Source organism: Tupaia chinensis, unplaced genomic scaffold (genome assembly GCF_000334495.1).
Source record: "Tupaia chinensis unplaced genomic scaffold, TupChi_1.0 Scaffold000237_1, whole genome shotgun sequence".
NCBI lineage: Eukaryota > Metazoa > Chordata > Mammalia > Scandentia > Tupaiidae > Tupaia > Tupaia belangeri.
The window spans coordinates 3691753-3712174 of NW_006159715.1; the positions used below are offsets into that span (position 1 = coordinate 3691753).

Sequence of the window (20422 nt, forward strand, 5' to 3'; positions counted from 1 at the left end):
TGGGATTACATTATTCGAAAAGGGAGGAAAATGTTCAAATAAAAATTACAGATGGAATTTCTAATATGTGGCAGGAAGAATTTGACCTTTAACCAAATAGCTAGACCAGGAAGATACTGGATAGTAATTTAATAACCTTATCAGAAACTGCAATTTCATGTGTATTTCTTTTGTTTTCCTAATATGATTGTAAATAACTAAAGAACAAGTGTATCTTAGATTTCATTAAAATCAACTACATCTTCTGGCAATACTAAATTTCTTTAAGAGTGCTTGATCAATATCTTTTTAGCATATTTAAATGATACTTTTGATACCACTATTTAATTTAAGACATAATTAACTGAAAATATAACCAAGCCTAGCTAAAAGACAAATTTTGCATTTAAACAGCAAAACAAAATGTAACAAGAAAATTCTAAAGTTTACTTTATTGTTTCCTTTGTAATCTTTTCAAAATAACTACAAATACCGCTAATATTTTTTCCTGTTAGTTATTATGCAATTCAGAATCCTTTTATAAAGTGATCCATAATTGCCATATATTTAGTTACATATTCATTTTCCATTATTAGAAAAAAAAATGAAAGTTGTAATCCATTTAAAGTGTTTACACGTATCCAGAGGTTATTCAAAAATATTTTCACCAAAAATTCAATGTCACCAAAATTAGAATATCTGACATATCTTACATGTACTAGGAAACTACCGAAAGTTCACAGAAAAATGGAATTAAAGTAGAAGTTTATTGGAACTAGCAAGTGGTGTAGTGGTTAAGGTGCTGAACTTCCACATCATTGACTGAAGTTTGAATCCCAGGCCCAGTGGCTTGAAACTCATTCTGGGTGTATGTGTGTGTATGCCCAAAATCCTGAGAGGAGAATAAAGAAGGCATTGTAGCGGGGCCGTATCTCCTGGGAGGTGATTTCTCACTTTCTGTCTCTGTTAAGCACAAGTGCCCTAAAAATCTCGGGGTGGGGAAGTACAAATTTATTTTTGTGCAAAAAAAAGATGAAGTCCATGTATAGTTTTCATAATATGCATTTCCCAATAGCTTTTTGAAGATTCCCCCCTCCTATAATATTAAGCTGAAAAGAAATGCTATTTATCTTTGTAGCCCAAGTAAGTTCAATACCACTATTTTAACTTCTCCTTGATATCTACTTAGAAATCATTATAGGAAATGTCAAAATAGGAAAACCCAGGGCCAGCAGATAGTATGGTGGTAAAGGTACTATATTCCCAAATGGCCAACCACGGTTCGAGTCCTGGACCTGGTGGCTTGAAAACAATGCTACGCACTGTGTTCATGTGCCCAAAATTGCAAGAGGTGAATGGAGGAGAAGGGTTAGTAATGTGGCTACCTCTCCTGGGGGGTGATTTCTCACTTTCCCTTCTCTGTTTCTGTCTCTTTCTGGTAAGGACATGTGCCATATGGTAGAAACTTAAAATAAATAAATAGAAAAACTAAAACATATTAAACAAGTAATTAGAAGATTATAAATTCCTTTGAAAAATAAATTATTTCCTTACATAGTAAGCCCTCTAAAACATTTGAAATAATTTGACATTTTAAGCATTCTAAAAAATTTGAAATAATTTGGCATGTTAAAAACAGATTATTGGGACCAGCAGGTGGCTTAATGGTTACATCGGTAGACTCTGACATAGTAAATTGCTGTTTGAATCTCAGACCCGATTGCTTGAAACTCATACCAGTTGCACGTGCATGCCTACCCCAGATCACAAGAGGAGAATGGATCAGAAGGAACTGTGATGTGGCTGTCCCCCTGGGGGTGATTTCTCACTTTCTATCTCTCTGTCTCTCCAGCGAGTGCACATACCCTATAACAAAAATCTCTAAACAACAACAACAAAAATAGATGACTAAAGTAACTTAGGGATACACAACACAACTTGGCAAAGTTAGTATCCAAACTGCTCATGTGCCTTTCTAGTTTATACCAATGTTTCATGAGATACAAATTTACTCAAGAAACTGATGGATGCTCTCAACCAATCTCTACTGCCAGGAAGGTATACGCACATGTGCTAACTTTTACAAAGATTTTACCAAAAAAATAGTAACTCTGAGTTATGGGCGGTATTAAAACAAGTCAAAAACAACCAAGGCCAAATGGAAATATCTCTTGAATTAGAGGTACAAGTTAATACCAATATTACATCAATAACAATAAAATATCACATTTCTCTCCTTTAAGCTAGACCGATATCAATTCAACATGTTAATTTTATCTCATATTGACCAGACCCTCTGACTGACAGTTGTTTGTGTCTTATTTATTAAATTGGGAAGTCTTCTACATAAGAAATGCAGTCTGGTTTGTTTCTCTGTTTACATTTTGAGTTTTTAGAAAACTCACTCAAAATATGAGGAAAGTGAGCGGCCAGATGGTGGCACAGAGGAAAAATGAAACACTAACTCATAGGGAAGGTTCTATGTTTGTGTCCAGAGACTTCTGTGAGTATATTGGACGTGTGTGTATGTTGGGCATCTGAGACTGGCTAGGCCTAGGTGTGAATCAGGGTATCAGGACCCTGTTGGAGATAAGGTGTCTCTCTCTTTCTCTCTCTTCTTCTGATTATCTTTCTATTTCATCAGTGGAAGAGATAAAACAAAGTTGCTTCGTTTTTTTGAAGAGAGGGGCTAGGCCCATAGCCTAGTGGTTAAGGGAACTGGATCCCACGTGGTTGACTTTGGTTCTAATCTTGGCACTAGCATATTGAAAGACAAACCAGACATATGTGCATGTGTTTCCAATATCCTGACGGGATAGAGAAATGGAGAAGAAGGGATTACAGTCTGCCAATGCCCCAATGCTTTATTTTTCTCTGTTTTTGTTTCCCTCTGGCAAGCACATGTACCCTCTGGCAACTAAAAAAATAAAACAAGGAAAGAAAAAAAAAAACTATACCTGGTTAAAAGGACTTAAGAAATACAGCAATCAATTATGATGTGTATATTTTTCCATTTTTTTTAGAGGTTTTTCATTGTAGGGCGCGTGCGCTCGCCAGACAGACAGAGAGAGACATAGAGACAGAAAGCGAGAAATCACCCCCCAGAGGGGATGGTCACGCCACAATCCCTTCTCCTCCATTCTCCTCTCGGGATCTTGGGCACGCACGCACACGCGCCCAGCGTAAGTTTTAAGCCACCGGGTCCGGGACGCGAACTGCGGTCGACTACGTGGGAGTCCAGCGACATAGCCATTACGCTAACTGCTGGTTCCCTGATGTGTATATTTTGTTTGATTGTAACAGAAGACTGAGTGACCTAAGGTTGACTCTTACTTCAAGGAGGGAGTGTGGATGTGGGACACAACAAAGCAAACAATCAGAAAGAATAGTCCCAGTTTCAACAATGGACCAATGGACTGCTGCTCGAGATGACCAAGAGGAGCTACACAAGTTTCTATGCTTCATTTGCATGTACAGGCCTGGTTGGGAGCTTGACAGGAAATTATTCCTCAGTAAAAGTCCATCCCCAAATGCATCTGGGGAGGCAGTTTGAGCAAGAGAGCTCCCTGTCTCCTAGGTGATGTTACCCATAATTAAGCCTTCCTCCTCAAATAAACCTTACAGTACAGAGACTAGCATTTCTAGAAGCAACCAACTGATTTCTGGTCCTATTTAGGTTCAATAATAGGCTTTATTTAAACCCTAATTCAAATAAACTAATTGTTTAAGAATATTTTGGTGGGCTGGCCTTATAACATAGTGGTTAAATGTTGTGCATTGGCTCTATGGTAGAGACTGAAAGATTGGAGGGCATAAAAGCATTGAAAATAGTTATTGACATTCGAGACAGTGTGGATAAAAGTGGGAGAGGAGAAGAGGGTAGGGAAGGAAACTGGGACAAAAATAGAGAAGTAAGACATTTGTGGGGCACAGAGATGGCTTTTTTTACCTGTTGATGATAACATGTATAGTATTCTCAACTGGACTGGTCTGAGGTGTATTTCATGTTGGGTAAATTCTCTCTACAAGCTAAATCATGTATAGTTTTTGCATGTATACAAATAACAATAATAATAAATGTATATTGGATCCCACATGGCCAAGCATCATTTACATCTAAGTCCCAGTAGGTTAAAAAATATACCAGGCATATGCACATGTATTCCCCAAATACTGATGGGATGGGGAAGTGGAAGAAAAGGGATTATGATATGATCAGGACCTATTGGGAGTCACTTTCTACCTCTCCCTCCTCTCTCTGGCAAGTGCACATGTTCTCCGGTAATTAAAACAATTTTTTTGAGGTAATAAAAATTTAAATATGTATTGGGTGTTAAATAATAAAAAAATGACTATTAATTATAGCAGGTATGATGATGGCATTATAGTTATAAGGAAAAAATCTTTATCAATTAGACATATAGACTGAACAATTTACATATGAAATTATATGGTATTTATTGATTTGCTTTAAAATATTCTGGCTAAAATAAAAGGGAAACAGGGAGATGGATGAGACAAAATTGATAAAATGTTGATAACTGCTGAAGTTGGGTAGCAGATACATAGAGCCCTCTGTCTTACTTTGATATAAATTCAGCATGTCCATAATAAAAAAATTAACGTTAAAAATCTGCTTTCAACCACTGCATTCATGGGCTATATAACAAAGAAAACTATGAGAAAAGTGTTAGAAATCACTTTTAGATCATTTGGCACAGGGAACATGTAAATCAGGAGATTAAAGAAGAAACAGATCAGTGGTGTGGAATGGTGAAAGATTTCAATGAGAAATTAAAAATAGAACCAGAACTTAAGGATTCACAATTGAAAATGAAAGATAAGTAGGATTTTGATTAAGAAAAATATTTTCCTATCTTTCTTAGAATAACAGCCCAACCCTCAGATCATGGTGTAAGAGACCTAAACGAGTTCCTGCTTATAGAAAAATAATGAAAGTATCAAAAAGAATATAACAGGCAGTAACTGAATGCTTATGACTTACCGGGCACCACATAAAACAATTTACATTCATTTCTTATTTAAGCCTCACAGCAATCTTATAAGGGTAGAGTCTATTATTAGTCCCCAGCCCTCATCCCTTTCATATTTAAAGAAACTGAGTTCAGTAAGATAAAAAATAATTTGCTTGAAGACACATGTTGGTAAAAGTCAGAGCTGAGACTTTAGACCTGGTCTGTTGGAATCTAAATCCCAGGTCCTTAAACATTTTATTATTTGATTTCCTTGTGACACTGTAAATTCCTCTACTAATAAGGGAAGCACAGGGTTATTTTGGGCTATTGATTCCTGCCATTATTGTTGCCTGAAGAGTTTGAGAAACAGTCTACTGAAGAACCCCTCAGGGAAACGAGACAAGTAAGTAATAGGGGAAAAGATGCACTAGACCTAGTCTCACATCTCAGCCAAGAACCAGGAAGGAGAAAAGGGGATCATACTTTTTTCTCACATCCAGAAGTGATGAAACACCAAAAGGATCAGTGAAGGAAAAACCAGAAGTACATCATACCATGATCACATTCTCCGGCTCTTGAAACTCATTTCTATCCTAAAAGTCATCCATCTATTCTTCCAACCATAGATTCCCAGATTTTTCTATGCTCTGTCCCATGAAATATTTTTTTTCAGGCAACAAACTTATCTACATTTATTTATTTATTTTGAAAGAATTGCTTTAATTTAACTTTATGTATTTATTTATTTTTAATTTGACCAGAGAGGGACACAGTGAGAGAGAGAAAAGTGAGAAAGCAAGCCACTAGGTCCAGGACTCAAACTGTGTTGGCCATGTGGGAGTCCGGTGCCCTTAACTACCACACCACCTGCCAGCCCCTATATTTAGTTCTTACAGTACAATAGTACAGTTGTCCAGCTTGTCCCAGGTATTTTACGTTTTAATTCTTAACACATTCCCACCACCTGCAGCAGCAATCAAAACAATTTCCAACCCTCCTGGAGGATAAAAAGGAAATCAAGGAGCTCTCTCCTGGTCTCTGAAATAGGCACAGTCTCAATTCCTCATGTTATGATGGCAGGGACTTGGTGCCTTACCTCTCATAGTCCTGAATTAAAGGGACTTTCTGGGAGTTGGAGGTCCTGAGTCCTTATTTCCCCACTTCTGCTGCCAACCTGCTGTATGCTTTTTGGCAAGTCACTTTTTGGCAAGCCCCTCTGGGCTTCAGATTTTCAATATTCCAGGGCTATAATAAAATTTTTTTAACTTATTTCTAACAGCAGAACCCTTTAATCAAATATTATCTCTCAGGGAAGTCTATAATGTATAACAGACAAAAAGTATAACTACTCTAAAGGAGGGTTAAGCGGACCCCTTCCTATACTCCATAATCATCTAAAATGTTAAGGTGCTTCTGTGCTTAAACATTCCAAGAGTACACGTAACCTGCAGAGGAGGCAGGGTCTCAAGCGGACAGCTGCACCAGAGGATCCTCTGGCCCCCAGATGGCTGCCCTCTTTTATCAGTGAACTTCTTCCTAAAGCAAATAAGCAAAGAAAGAAATCCCACAGAAACCAAGTTTGACGTGAGGACTCAGGGAGCTTAGGGAATACTCAACTCTGCCCAGGCAAACTAAAACACACTCCAAGGAAGAGATAAGGTTTATGAAAAGGAAACCAGCACAATCACTTAAAAGAATTTCAACACTAAACTAACTGAAGTCAGGCCACTGGGAGGTTGCAAAACATTCAAGGCCACTGAAAGAAAAGGCTTCACAGGGACCCATGCCCTGATATTCCTCTTTTGTTTCTCCCTGCCCTGGGGTCAACCTCTCTCAGGTTAAGTGTGGGAAGTGGCAGTCAGACTGTACACAGCACTTAGGATCTCAACACTCTGGGAAAAGAGGTATAGAGTGACTACAAATTATTCAGTATGGAATTTTAACTCTATCAGACAAAGTAGCCAGTTCCATAGGGTCACCAGATGAAAATTAGGACACCCTATTTTTGAATTTCAGATAAAAAATAAATTTCAGAAAAATGTGAATTTCAGATAAACAAATAATTTTTTAGTATGAGTATGTCCCAAATATTTCATATTTCTTAAAAAGAATTTGCTATTAATCTAAAATTCAAATTTCATTCGGCTTTCCACATGTTCATTTACTAAATCTGGCAATCCTACCCCTCAAAATGCAAACAGAAGTCAGTCATACTTCCAATATCAATACCCAAATAATTTTTAAAAAATTCCTCCTTGAGAATGGTCTTTATAAGATGGGCCTTGTACTTATCCTTCTGCTAGCTCCTAAAGAGTTAAAGCTGGACATTAAGTGAAATTTCTAAAAACTGCCAAAGGCTATTCAGAAAATCTGATGAATGAAAATGATCAAATAGGGTGACTCCCTTTGGGTCCAAAACATGAGATATAGTTCTATGTTAATGAAATTAATTTTTTAATTATCCTTTCTTATTATCCTTACTAACTCCTTGCTGCCTTCAGAATGAATTCTCAATTTTGTAATACTGCATGGAAAGCATCCAGCAAAATCTACATCTCTAGCCTTGGGTTTCATCCTAGTTCCTGGCCACACCAGGCTTCTTACTGGACACTAGACTTCTTTCCTATTATGTCCCATATAGGATAGCTTTTTCCAGCCTTACCTACTTGACTGAATCTTTCTTTCTTTCTTTCTCTTTCTTTCTTTCTTTCTTTCTTTCTTTCTTTCTTTCTTTCTTTCTTTTTCTTCTTTCTTTCTTTGTTTTTTAGAAAGAGATTTTTCACATATAAGGCACGTGCACTCACCAGAGAGACAGAGAGAGACAGACAAAAAGAAAAAAAATCACCCCCCAGACGGGATGGCCATACTGCAATCCCTTCTCCTCTATTCTCCTCTCAGGATTCTGGGCAAGCATGCACACATGCCCAGCTTATGTCAAGCTGCTGGGTCCTGGATTTGAACCACAGTTGGCATGTGGGAGTCCAGTGATGTAACCATTATGCCACCTACTAATCCCATAACAAGTCTTTCTTTGATACTTTTCAAAGATTCATTTTAAATATTTTCTTTAATATGTTGAAGAAAGTATGAATGGATAAACAGACAAACTTATAAATTGTTTCTATAAAATGTGCTGGTCTCATTCTCAATACCCAAGCAGAGGCTTAAAAGGCTTTGGAAACCAGACGGTGGAACAGTGGTAAAAAGTAAAGCTCTAAGAGGAAGGGATCCACAAAGAAGGGCTCTTAGTTCATAGCCAGAGACGTCCCTGAGTACATCAGGCATGTATATGATCCAGCGTTGGCTGAAGCTGGCAGTGCACTGCAGCATCATGACCCTGTTGGGGAGTGCTGTTTGTGTCTCTTTCGCTCATGGAAAAAATAAATAAACTTTAAGCCCTGGAGTTAGGAAAATCTGAAATTAAATCCCAATTTTGTTACTGAATAGATATAAGATTGTGAACAAAAAAATTAATGCCAGTGAACTTCAATCCCCTTATTTATAAAACTGGACCAATACAGCCCATCCCACAAACGATTATGGAAAAGATGAAATAAAAGGTACAAAAATTTAGTATAGAGTCTAATTCAGAATGAACATTGGCTTATAGCTATTATCTTATTGTTACTCTTTTCTTTACACCCTTCAGTACCCTCATATTATAGAACTCAGACCACTTTACTGCATTTAACTGTTTACAAAACTCCTATGCAAGGATTGCCTCTGTACAATAAATCTTCGAAAAGTTCGTGAGAAAAAAAATACAATAAAATTATGTATGTATTTCAAAACTGTATACCAATATAAATTTGTATTTTAATTCCATTTTCCCACAAACTTTTTGAAGCCATATGTGTCTGTGTGTGTGTGTGTGTGTGCGTGTGTATATACACACATTCTTTGATCACCAGCTAATAATACCACAGTTCCTGGTGTATAGCAGAACATTAGAACTAAAAGGGAGGGATTTAATATGTATTAGTCTTAAACATATGCTAGGCACCATAAAAGATGTTTTCAGATATTACTTAATCCTCAATACAAGACTTGTAAAGTAGATAAAAGTACATCTATTTAAGAAAAGAGGAAACTAAATCCCATAGCTCAGTGATTTGCTCAGTGTTCAAAGGTAGCCAATGATGTGGGCAAAATTCACCTCCAGGCCTGTGTGACAGTATGCCTGGGCATACCACACACATCACACAGATTAGTCTCTTTACTTTCCCGGTTCCAACTCTTGCCAAGGTTAGAGTGAGTAACCAAATTTGTGTAAAGTTTTCACGTAGCGGTAAGTAAAGCAGGGATTTAATAAAGGAGGGAAACACAAAGCAGAGATTAGTCAAGGCAATTATACCATGAAATGGGGAGGCTATCTTGTACCAGCCAATATCAGTTTCTTTCCTTCCTTCACATCTGATTTAAAAACTCCGTAATTTATTATGTTTAAGTTAATGACTAAGAACATCAAACATAAATAAATCAGTCTCCTCTAAAAGAAATCAAAATATTATAGATAGTAATGTCACCTTGGCCCAATTCTGTAGTCCTGGTCCCCTCCCTGACCTGTCCAAGGTTACTGATATCAGATTGGGTATGTGTCTTTCTAGACACAGATATATTTATACCCAGAAATATATAGCCACATAAAATACATAATGTCTTATGTTTCATTAATGAATATATCCTTTTTTAACTGTATCCAAAAATAAAACCCTAATTTATTCAATTCCTACTCTTTGAATACATTTTCTAACTTCCAAATGAGTCCTCCTAGCTTTGGGAGCCACCAAAGAGAATGAATTTCCAAAAAGTTATTTGACAAAGATACACAAGAAATATCTTTCCAAAAGTTATTTTGGCCTCAAGAATGTGTATGTAGGTCCTCCCTTCTGTTTTGTGAATCATTATTTCAGAGTTTCCTTAGAAAGATGAAGCTAATTTATTGTTTAGTTTTTATGAAGTCTACTGGAAACTGGATTCCAAGAGGGATTGTAAAAGGAAAATAAATAAGGAGCTGTACCAGAATCAAAAACTAGGTATGCTTTCTGTAATGAAATTCAAACCAAATAACTATAGAATAAAATGCCTCCATGGATGGAGCTGTGGAACATTGTTTGATAACACTTGCCTGGCTATTCTCTAGGCCTTCTTTCTTTCTTTCTTTCTTTCTTTCTTTCTTTCTTTCTTTCTTTCTTTCTTTCTTTCTTTCTTTCTTTTCTTTCTTTCTTTCTCTCTTTCTCTCTTTCTTTCTCTCTTTCTTTTTCTTCTTTTTCTATCTTTTTTTTTATTCTGGAGAGGTTTCTTGCTATTGGGCATGTGTACTCACCAGAAAGACATAGAGACAGAGAGACAGAAAGCAAGACATCACCCCCCAAAGGGGATGGCCATGCCACAATCCCTTCTCCTCCATTCTCCTCCTGGGATCCTGGGCACATATGCACATGTGCCTGACATAAGTTTAAGCCACTAGGTCTGGGACACAAACCATGGTTGACCGCTTGGGAGTCCAGCGCCATAGCCATTATGCCATCTGCTGGTCCCTCTTTTCTTTTCTTCAGAAAAAAACTAGTAAAATTCTTTTATTTTCATTGACAACAATTTGAAATAAAAATTTTCATGGTATTTAATTGAACTGTATGTCACTTTCCTTTAGAATGTCCTTTTTAAAATTAAAATAATTCCTAAACCTCTCTACGTGTTCGACCTTCTGTATAACACTTAGATATGGGTTTTTGGAAAGGCCGTAAGTCACCAGCTCCATGAAGTGACAAATTATTCCTTGTTTTGGAAAATCTTCTAGATATTTATCCAGACAGACAGACATGTTCATGAAATGTTGAACCATCATCATCAAAACCTGCTTCATTGTTAACTTGGAACTCCCACAGCTTCCCCTCTTTTGTCCATTGGATCATCTCTTCAAACCCATTCTGAAAAGCCAGTTCACTGACTCTGGCCAGCTGCTTAGCAAATTCCACACCCCAAAGTGAAGTCAAAGTCTCTGGTTCAGGTGCTGCTTCAGTAACTGCCTTAGTGTCAAAAATATTAAAGCTCCTCCTCTTTAATATATTTTTTCCTAGGACTTTTTCTAAGGTCAGCCATCTTCTTCTGGCCAAACACACTGTCTAGTCCTTCATCAAACTCTGTCTCATGCTCTGGTCTTGTACTAACTTTAGCTATAGCAGATCTGGCAACTTTCATATCTGATATGTTTCTGAAACTAAGTCTAGGTCTCTTTTTGTCTATCTGTGCTCTTACATTTCTCATGCTGCCAGAGCTGCCTGAGCAGTTCTGACTTGGTTGTCAGCTTGTTTAAAGGGAGAGAATTTACAATAGCAGATGCAGCCACCACCAACTCAGGACTCAGGTGTTCCTTTCTCTTTGGTGCATCTTCTATAGATTTTTGGAGCCTGCTAATTGTAGCCTCCAAATTTGCAAGTGGTCTTCTGTTCAGTGGCTTTGTTGTTCATACATTTACTGTGCTTAATTCGACATTCATGCTCTTAATAATATCTTACAAGTCTCTTTTTGTATTTTCTATGACATTGTCTTGGCTCTCTGAAGTCTTCTTGGAAATCTCACCGGTTGGAACAGACTGCTCATCTTTCTTGATATAGATCACACCATTGGTGCTGCCAAAATACCATCTGATATTATTTTTTATCCTGACTATTCCACACCAAGCAGCTAGTAGCATGGTAGAGCCACCATTGCCTCTGGGTTTCCAGAAGACAAAGGCTCTCTAGGCCTTCCTTAACTGTGCAGTTTCTGGTTCTAGTTACTCATTAGCAAAGCATCTCCACATTTAATCCATACTGCAGGACAGACATGTTCTATCAATGCCTGCTTAATCTCAGAAATCACAGCCTATGAACCTCAGCCTGCTTGAATTCACAGTAGCTACTCTACTGACCTTGCAGCGTTCTTCCCTGCATTACTAACAACCATATATTATTGTTTTCCCTTTCTGCACCACAAAAAAAAAGGTATACAAAAATAAATCTTTAAGTGTCAATTTCCTCATTGTGACCAGGCTCCTGTCACAATGGAAGTGTTTTGCTAAGAGCTATTCATGGTAATTTCCTTGGTAATGATATACCCTCTATTTCTGGTAAAAGCAAAGAAATCCACCAGGCTCTTCCTGGCAACCTTTTACCGGTTTCCTAAGAAAGACCTATAGAAACAGGGACAGTCATACATAAGGTAAGAGGGTGGATGAAGGGCTCAGGAAGTGGAAAGAAGCTGTGCTGATTATACTTAAGCCCTCCTGTCACCCTATCACTTCATTTTTGTATATGAGAAACAAAATAGAAAGATGGCTCTATGGTCTCCCTCCTCCTTCACATCTATCTAAATTCTCCTCTTCAGGGCAGAGAGGATTTTAGGTTTAAAAAGACTTGAGAGACAGAAAATCAAATAAAATGAGAGGACCTTTTAGACTGTAATTAAAAAAAAATGTTAAGACAATCAGAAATTTGAATATAGATTTGGTATCAAATACTATCCAAGCATTATTGTTAGTTTTGTTAGATATGACATGCATTGTTATTAAGTCAAAAATCATCCCTTTTTTTAGATGCATGCGAGAGTAATTAAGGGTGAAATACTACACGATCTACTTATAAGGGTGTGTCTGCTATTCATAAAAGATTTTATTTTATCAAAAGGGAGATAGGTAGAAAATGAGTATGGCAAATGTTGATGGTAATTGAAACTGCATGATGTTTGTTGAACTCCTTACTTTTGAGTATGTTTAGAAAAGTTCATAATAGTTTATTTTGAAACTTTTGAAATAAAAATATCTAACTATATTTGTCCCCTCCACCAATTTTACTGACTTACCATTAACAGGCACTGGCAGCACAGTGCACTGGTTAAGCTGCAGGTTCTAGAGCCACGCTGTGGGTTCAAATATTAGCATTGCCAATTTGTGAGTTTTGTGACTATAAGATAGTTAATTAACCTCTTGAGGCCTGAATCTCCCCATCTGTGAAATGGAAATAATAAGATCTACCGTATTGGATTATTAAAATTAAGGAGTTAGTGCATGTATTTAGAGTAGCACCTAATATGTAGCATTTAATTAATGTTAGTATCATTGCTAGCTAACTTTTGAAAGCAGGAAGGTGCTATATAACATCTAGTTTGATGCTTTTATTTAAGAAGAAAAATGTACAGTTGAAATATTGTGTTTTTAATGTCATAAAGATAGATAAATTATAGTCAGCTTGTGGAACAATGGTAATGAAATGTGATGTGATGCTGGACCCATGTGGGAAGATCCTGTATTCATGTTCCAGATGCCTCCTTGCACACTCCCCAGGCATGTGTATGCCTGTGGTCAGGGTTGGCTGACGCTGGGGGTGGATGACAACATGAAGACCTTGTTGGGGTTAGGGGATGCTTTCTCTCTGTTTCTCTTTCATGGAAGAAATAAAATTTAAAAAATAATAATAATTCAGCTTTCCTGAATCCACACAAATCTCCTTTCTTTCATACATTATTCACTTTAATATATATTCAATATTGAATCAAGTTTGTCTACCACGGTTTCTACCGAGTACTCATCAAAGACTACATCTTTTCTCTTAACTAACTTACAAAGTAGTTTGATGATAGTAATTATGCTAGATTTTTTACAATGGCTCTCACTATTCCAAGTGCTTCTAACAAGTTAAAGGACAGGAAAAACTAATCGATGGTGATAGAAATTAAAACAGTGGTCACCTCTGGGTAGGAAGGATTGGCTAGAAGGGGATACAAAAAGGACATGAGCAATAGAATAGAAAAATACTCTCTCTTGATCAAAGCGTTGTTTACATGAATGCATACATTCTCTACAACTTATCAAGTAGTACATTTAAGATCTATGCGTTCCTCTGCATGTATGTATGACCTCAAAGTTTAAGAACTACTTCTGTATACATGTGTTTGTCTGGTTTGTCAACACTGTTACCTACAGCAAATAGATGTTTCTTGAGAGCTAGGAAAATTGGGAGTTCTAAAAGGTCATATTCAATAGTATATGACAAAGCTAAAGCTACATATAAGCCTCTTGATTCCTAATCCAGTATGACTTCAAATACAAAAATAAACTGGGACATCACAAAGAACTAATATAAATGGGAAAAGAGAAGGGGAAATAGAGTAACTGCTAACCTTGCCTTGTTTAGAAACTACATGGGGAAGATACAAAGCAAAGCATGATAGATGCATCAGGGAAAACCTTGTGGATGGAATGGGAATAATCATCTCAGTCTATCATTCATGCTCTAACTCATTTATTCTAGTAGCATCTGCCCTATCTTCCAGCGTCTCAGGCCATTGGAGACCAAGAATCATATTTTCCCTGCCTCCTCTTTTTTTTTTTTTCCTGAGAAAAGCTAACACCAAGAAAATGTTTTAATTAAACTACAGAAACAATGGTTATAGTACAGAATATTCATAAGCAAAAAGTTACACCATGTTATAAGTACTTACAAAGTTACAAACCATTTGCTTCCTTAACATAAAATTTCCACATTTCAAATTTATACATGAAGATGAAGTTTACCATTTTGAGGGGGGAGGGGAAGGGGAAAAGGAGTATTTATCATCAGCTAGATGTGCTCACTGTATGCTCCGTTATTTATATGCAAGGCCCGGGTGACTGGAAGTGCAGTTGTCAGGCATTTTAATAAACTGGACCCCACACTCGCTACATGCAGTAAACTCTAGACAGAAATACTGTCACTTTGGCTTTTCCCTGGGCCCTCTAATTCTGCTCTTTCATTTTTCTTCTCAAACCATCCCCAATGAGCTTCCAGGAGGACACCATTCAACCCCGTAGGATAAACTCTGAGCCACTTCACTTTACTTTCTCTAATGGGAGAAGCCTTGAGACCAGAAATAGTAGAACAAAACCTTGGGCATTCTGTGGGATAGATGAATGTTTACTGGTTAAAATAAAAGTCCATTGTGTTTTATTCTTCCCTCTAGATCTTATCAACGTCCTTCACGCAATAGCAAAGAAAAGTACAATGTGGCCTTTAATCTGTTCTTCAGTGTTTACATGTGAGCTATTTAGCACCAACTAAGCAAATAGAGCTTTTATTAAGAAGAGGGATAAAACTGTTACATTTACACAATGAATCTGAGCTGGGTCAGTGTGATATCCCTACTGTCTTAAGGCAGAACTACGCACTAAGGAATTCTAATGGCTCCTACTTTCATTGTCTTAGCCTGTGGTCTAACTGCACGTAGCTGAGAGACTCAGTAGTTTATTCATATACACAATTTGCATGACCTACAAATGCACTAGCCTTTAGGACTGTAAAGATAAAAAGATCCAGAAGTGGGACAGCCAGTGGCATGGTTGTTGAGGTGGCTGGATCTCACATGGTCAACTACATGCTTGAGTTTTGGACCTGGTAGCTTGAAGAACATACTGGGCACATCTGTGTGCATGCCCAAAATCCCAAGAGGAGAATGGAGAAGGGATTATGGCATGGCCATCCCTCCTTGGGGGGATGTTTTCTCATTTTCTGTCTCTTTCTTTCTCTCCCTCTAGCAAGTGCATGTGCCCTTTATCAAATTTAAAAAAAAAAAAAATCCAGGGGTGTGGGTGGGAGGTACGATGGAAAGGGGCAATGGTAAGAGTGGCCCAGTTACCTACAGATCTGCCAGAGCTTGTCTATTGCATCTTTTCCATGGATCTTCATATATAAATACAATAAAATCTTTGATTATTTCCTGGCCTATTAGTCTCTAATCACTTTATCCCTGGTTGCTTCGCTTACCTAATTACATCAAAAGTCTCAGGTGGAGATATTATCATAGCAGTAGGCTCTAATGGATGACAATTACAAACATTTTCCACAGTAGTTAGCATTTCATGGGCACCTTCCATATTCCAGACACCAGATTCTTATAATTAATGGAATTTTATACCAATTAATAAAATAAGCATTATAATCCTCATTCACTCTACAGACAAGAAAATGAAGGCTAATAAAGTAGAAGTGGCAGAGTTAAGATTTGACCTGGCATATAAGATAAAATGTCATGCAAATTTCATCAATCCACATGTCTCATAACATTCCCATGATAAAACAACTATTGAAGCTACCATTACCTATATAATGCTCAAATTTAGTGACTTCTTTCTATTACATTGAATTGAAACTTTTCATGTTACCTTTTAGCATTATATGTCTTAGCAATTTTGTAAGAATTGGGAATTGTTCCAATGACCAATAGATGCATATTTTTAATTTGTCCTGCCAGATCTATTTTCTCTAGTTTATACCCAGTTCTATGTCCTGGAAGGCCAGACTTTACAGACTACATCAGTTGTTCCTTCTGCCTTTTGGCTAAGTTTGGCCAATGGGAGGCACTGGATGATAGTCAAAGGAGGGAACAGAGTTTTGGTGATAATGAAGTTTTTGTTTTGTTTTGTTTTGTTTTGTTTTATCTTATAATTCTGGCATAGCTGGACACTAGAGAGCTTCTTTAGGTTGGCTAGGTTACTCTACAATGGTCACAGCTCCTATCTAATGACTCTTTTCTAGAACTATAGCTATTCTCTTTGAAGGGAAAAATTGCTCCCTTCATTTGTTCACTCAGTTTAAGGAGTATCAACTTTTCCCCATTGTTGCTAGCCTTAGACTGCTTCATCATCATTTACCACTTTCCTTTAAATCTAGTTATACTTACGTAAATCATCCTTAAATTAAACTTTTCTCAATTGTTCTATTGACTCAAACTGATAAAGCCTGGGCTCTGAAATCTACACTTTGAATCACTGAACAAGTATCTTTTCATGTATACATTTACACATTCATTCTACCAATATTTATTGAACATATATTGTGTGCTATGCACTAGGTCAACAATAAACTGTGACCACTGGTCTCTTAGGGCATAAGGTTTAATAGCTTGGATAGATTAAATAGATGATCATACGAATTAAAAATTACTCAGTAAGTACTAGCTGACATTGTTGCTGATGATGCTACTATTTTTTCTTATTTTCTCTACTTTAGGATAGCTGAACTCTAGACCTCTACTGTTTGGTAAACCTGCCGTAGAGAGTTGACTGCCTCTAACACTGGACTGAGGAGTATCTGGGGTAAAAAAACTATATGAACCACTACAAAGAAAGATATACTATAAAAGAAAAAGTAAAGATACAGGAAATGACAAGGTTAGGGCCAAAAACCAAGATTCACAAAATTAGAAGAGGATATGATAGATGATGTGGTAGAAGAGTCCTATTTTGAAATATGAAAAAACTCAAAGTTAAAAGGGTAAAAAAAGTTGTTTTACAGAAGGCAACCTACTATAAGTCTTCAATAGGCTAATATGCGACAGGTCTCAGGTCTTTCCAAGGTAAAATCCTATGTGGTATTTTCTATACAACAGAATTCACAGAATTCTTTTTTCAGAGGCTATTGCTATGACATTTTAGAAAACATTACTTTAAGGTTTATATCTGAACTGCCATCTTCATAGCTTTCTAATATCTGCTTGGCTCACCAGCCCGTTAGAACTGAGATGATTTAACATTATTATTTCTCAGTTATTTGTGATATTCAGAATCTTTAACAACCATTATGACTTAGGACCAACCATAGCCCTGTAGTTGGGTAGACCCTAGTACCCCCTGCTGAGTTTATTTATCCTTTTATTGTTAAGTCTTGGAGAAGCAGAAGAGATCTCAAAGAAGAGGGTCAGTTGGAATGGCTATCCACCAAATAGTACAGAGGATTTCAATATTTTAATATGTAGCATAGCTCTACCAGATGACTATCAGCCCTGCCTACATTTGCCAAGTATTAAAAATTTAAACAAGGGGAACCAGCAGTTAGCGTAATGGCTATGTCGCTGGACTCCCACGTAGTCGACCGCGGTTCGTGTCCCGGACCCGGTGGCTTAAAACTCACGCCGGGCGCGTGTGCGTGCGTGCCCAAGATCCCGAGAGGAGAATGGAAGAGAAGGGATTGTGGCGTGACCATCCCCCCTGGGGGTGATTTCTCGCTTTCTGTCTCTATGTCTCTCTCTGTCTGTCTGGCGAGCGCACGTGCCCTACAGTGAAAATCTCTCCAAAAATAAAAAATAAAATAAAATAAAAATTTAAACATAAGAGAATGTACCTTTTCTAAGAGTATTAACCAGAAATGACAGAGCTGGGATTCAAACTTGTTCTTCAAAAGTCCAGGTCCTCTACTGTTTTCTCTTTGTCACTAACTTTGTATGTTCTCTTTCACATCCTATACATAGACCACCCTGGTCAGTGACTTAAACCAGTGAAAAGAATACCAGCTTTTAGAGACAGAGACTTACCTTCAAGTCCTACTTCTGCTATTTATTATTGTGAGATCTTGGGCAATCCACTTGACCCTAAACGACTTAGTTTCTTCACTGTGGAAATCATGGTAACTATGTTGAAGTAAAGCTTTGCAAAATATTAAGTAATATTCAGACATCAGCCATTTACATTATTTGTAGATTGACATTTTCATCTTCTATTTTTTTTTTTTTTGGAGAGGTTTTTGCTATAGGGCACGTGCGCTCACCAGACAGACAGAGACAGAGAGACAGAAAGCAAGAAATCACCCCCCAGGGGGGATGGCCACGCTGCAATCCCTTCTCCTCCATTCTCCTCTCAGGATCTTGGGCACGCACGCACACGTGCCTGGCATGAGTTTAAGCCACCGGGTCCAGGACACGAACCGCGGTAGACTACGTGGGAGTCCAGCGACATAGCCATTATGCTAACTGCTGGTCCCATCATCTTAGATGTTTTAATGTTAAGGCTAAAATTTTTTTTTTCTAGATGAGAAATCTCAGACAAGAAAGTTAAATGACTTACCCAAAGTCACACGGTTAATGATGATAGCGTCAGGACTGATTTCAAAGTTCTTGACTTCCATTTCAGGATTGTTTGGTGGACAGTCTCCAAATTCATATCATCAGCTTCCTACAAAAATGGAAATGTGAATAATTCCAAATTACGGTCACAGCTTTGTTAGCAGGTCATTGAATTCAGCTCTATCCAAGTCCGCAGGAAGAAGTACAGCTTTGGGCTCAAAATATATCTTCTATAGTTCAAGCTGCACCTAACCAATTGATAGGTCACTCTAGCAGCTCTGGGACTATAATAGAAGAACATGATATTAACGACACTCTTTATGCTACAAATGGAGCAGGGGTAGGAACCAGTGCCATACCATACCAGAGTCTGACTTTTAATTCCTTATACACCATAGGCCAAAGGAATTATGTTTCCTGATGGGACAAATGAGGAAGGAAGACTTATTCTCAGCCTGTGAAGATTCAAGGTAAAGAAACTCTCACGATCACAAGACTTAACTGAAAAGTTACAGAAAGTTAAAAGCTATGGATATCTCCTGCACTCTAAGAAAGCTGAGAAAAGCAATGTGGTTTTGTGAAATAAACCTGGCTTTGAAGACAGGCATTTTTGGATGCAGAAACAAAGTCATCCACTTACTACTAGCTCTGGTAGTCACTTGTACCACCTTCAAAATTTCTGGGCTCTATCTTCCAGGCACAAGAGAGAGCTCTACTTCCTGGCCCACCTGGTTAGGTGGAGTCATGTGAATAATCCTGACCAATGCATTACGAGAAGAATAGACATATGTCATTTCTAAGTTAAGCATTTATTGCTGGTATGACACTCTACTGAAATGACTCCCTCTGGTACAGCAATGTTTGTGATGGGTGCACTCTGTGACTTGGATCCCAAGCAGGGCCATCCTGCTCACTCACTTTATGAGTACATGATACAAGCAAGAAATAAACCTTTCTGGTTTTTGTTTGTTTGTTTTGTGTTTTAAGTCCTGAAATTTAGAGATGATTATGTCATCTATCCAAACTGAACATAAACACTATAACTTTCAGTAAGCTTCTTAGCCTCTCTGAACATGAGTTTCTATTGCTTAATTTAGGGATACACAGTTTTGCCAGGGTTATGAGGATGACTGATAGTTTATGTAAGCACTTTATAGCTCCTAGAGTATATCTGGTCCTCAAGCAATGTTAGCTTTTATCAAAACTCAGTGAGAGTGACAGGAAAGGAATCAAGGAGAAAATAGGAAAACATTTATGGGACACAGAAATGGATGATTATCTGTTGATGATAATGTCTATGGTATCTTCAATTGGACTGGTGTGAAGTGTATTCATGTTGGGTAAATTCACTTTATAAGCTGTAGTGATGTATAGTGATTGAATGTATAAAATAAATTAAAATTTTAAAAAAGTCTGTCCATGAGAAAAGCAGTTGGAAACAGGATATCCTTAAGCAAATATACAGTTTGCAGTCCCCACTCAGCCAGACATAATGCTTTGGCAGCTGGGTCAGACAGTTAGAGGAATGTTCTTGAATGCCTCCATTCATTCATTCATTCATTCATTCATTCATTCATTCATTTTACAAATATATAGTGAGTACCTGCTATGTGCCA

The 20422-nt window shown here is 37.4% G+C and overlaps 1 long non-coding RNA gene and 1 pseudogene across 1 annotated transcript; one reads left to right on the forward strand and one right to left on the reverse strand.

Annotated features, from left to right (window-relative positions):
• Positions 1-10578: 10578 nt before the first annotated feature.
• On the reverse strand, positions 10579-11890 carry LOC102473936 (28S ribosomal protein S31, mitochondrial pseudogene; annotated as a pseudogene).
• Positions 11891-12083: 193 nt separating this feature from the next.
• Positions 12084-19250, forward strand: LOC102467733 (uncharacterized). The gene is made up of 3 exons (XR_334569.1): positions 12084-12158; positions 16979-17064; positions 19205-19250. It is a non-coding gene; the product is annotated as an uncharacterized LOC102467733 (long non-coding RNA).
• Positions 19251-20422: the final 1172 nt, after the last annotated feature.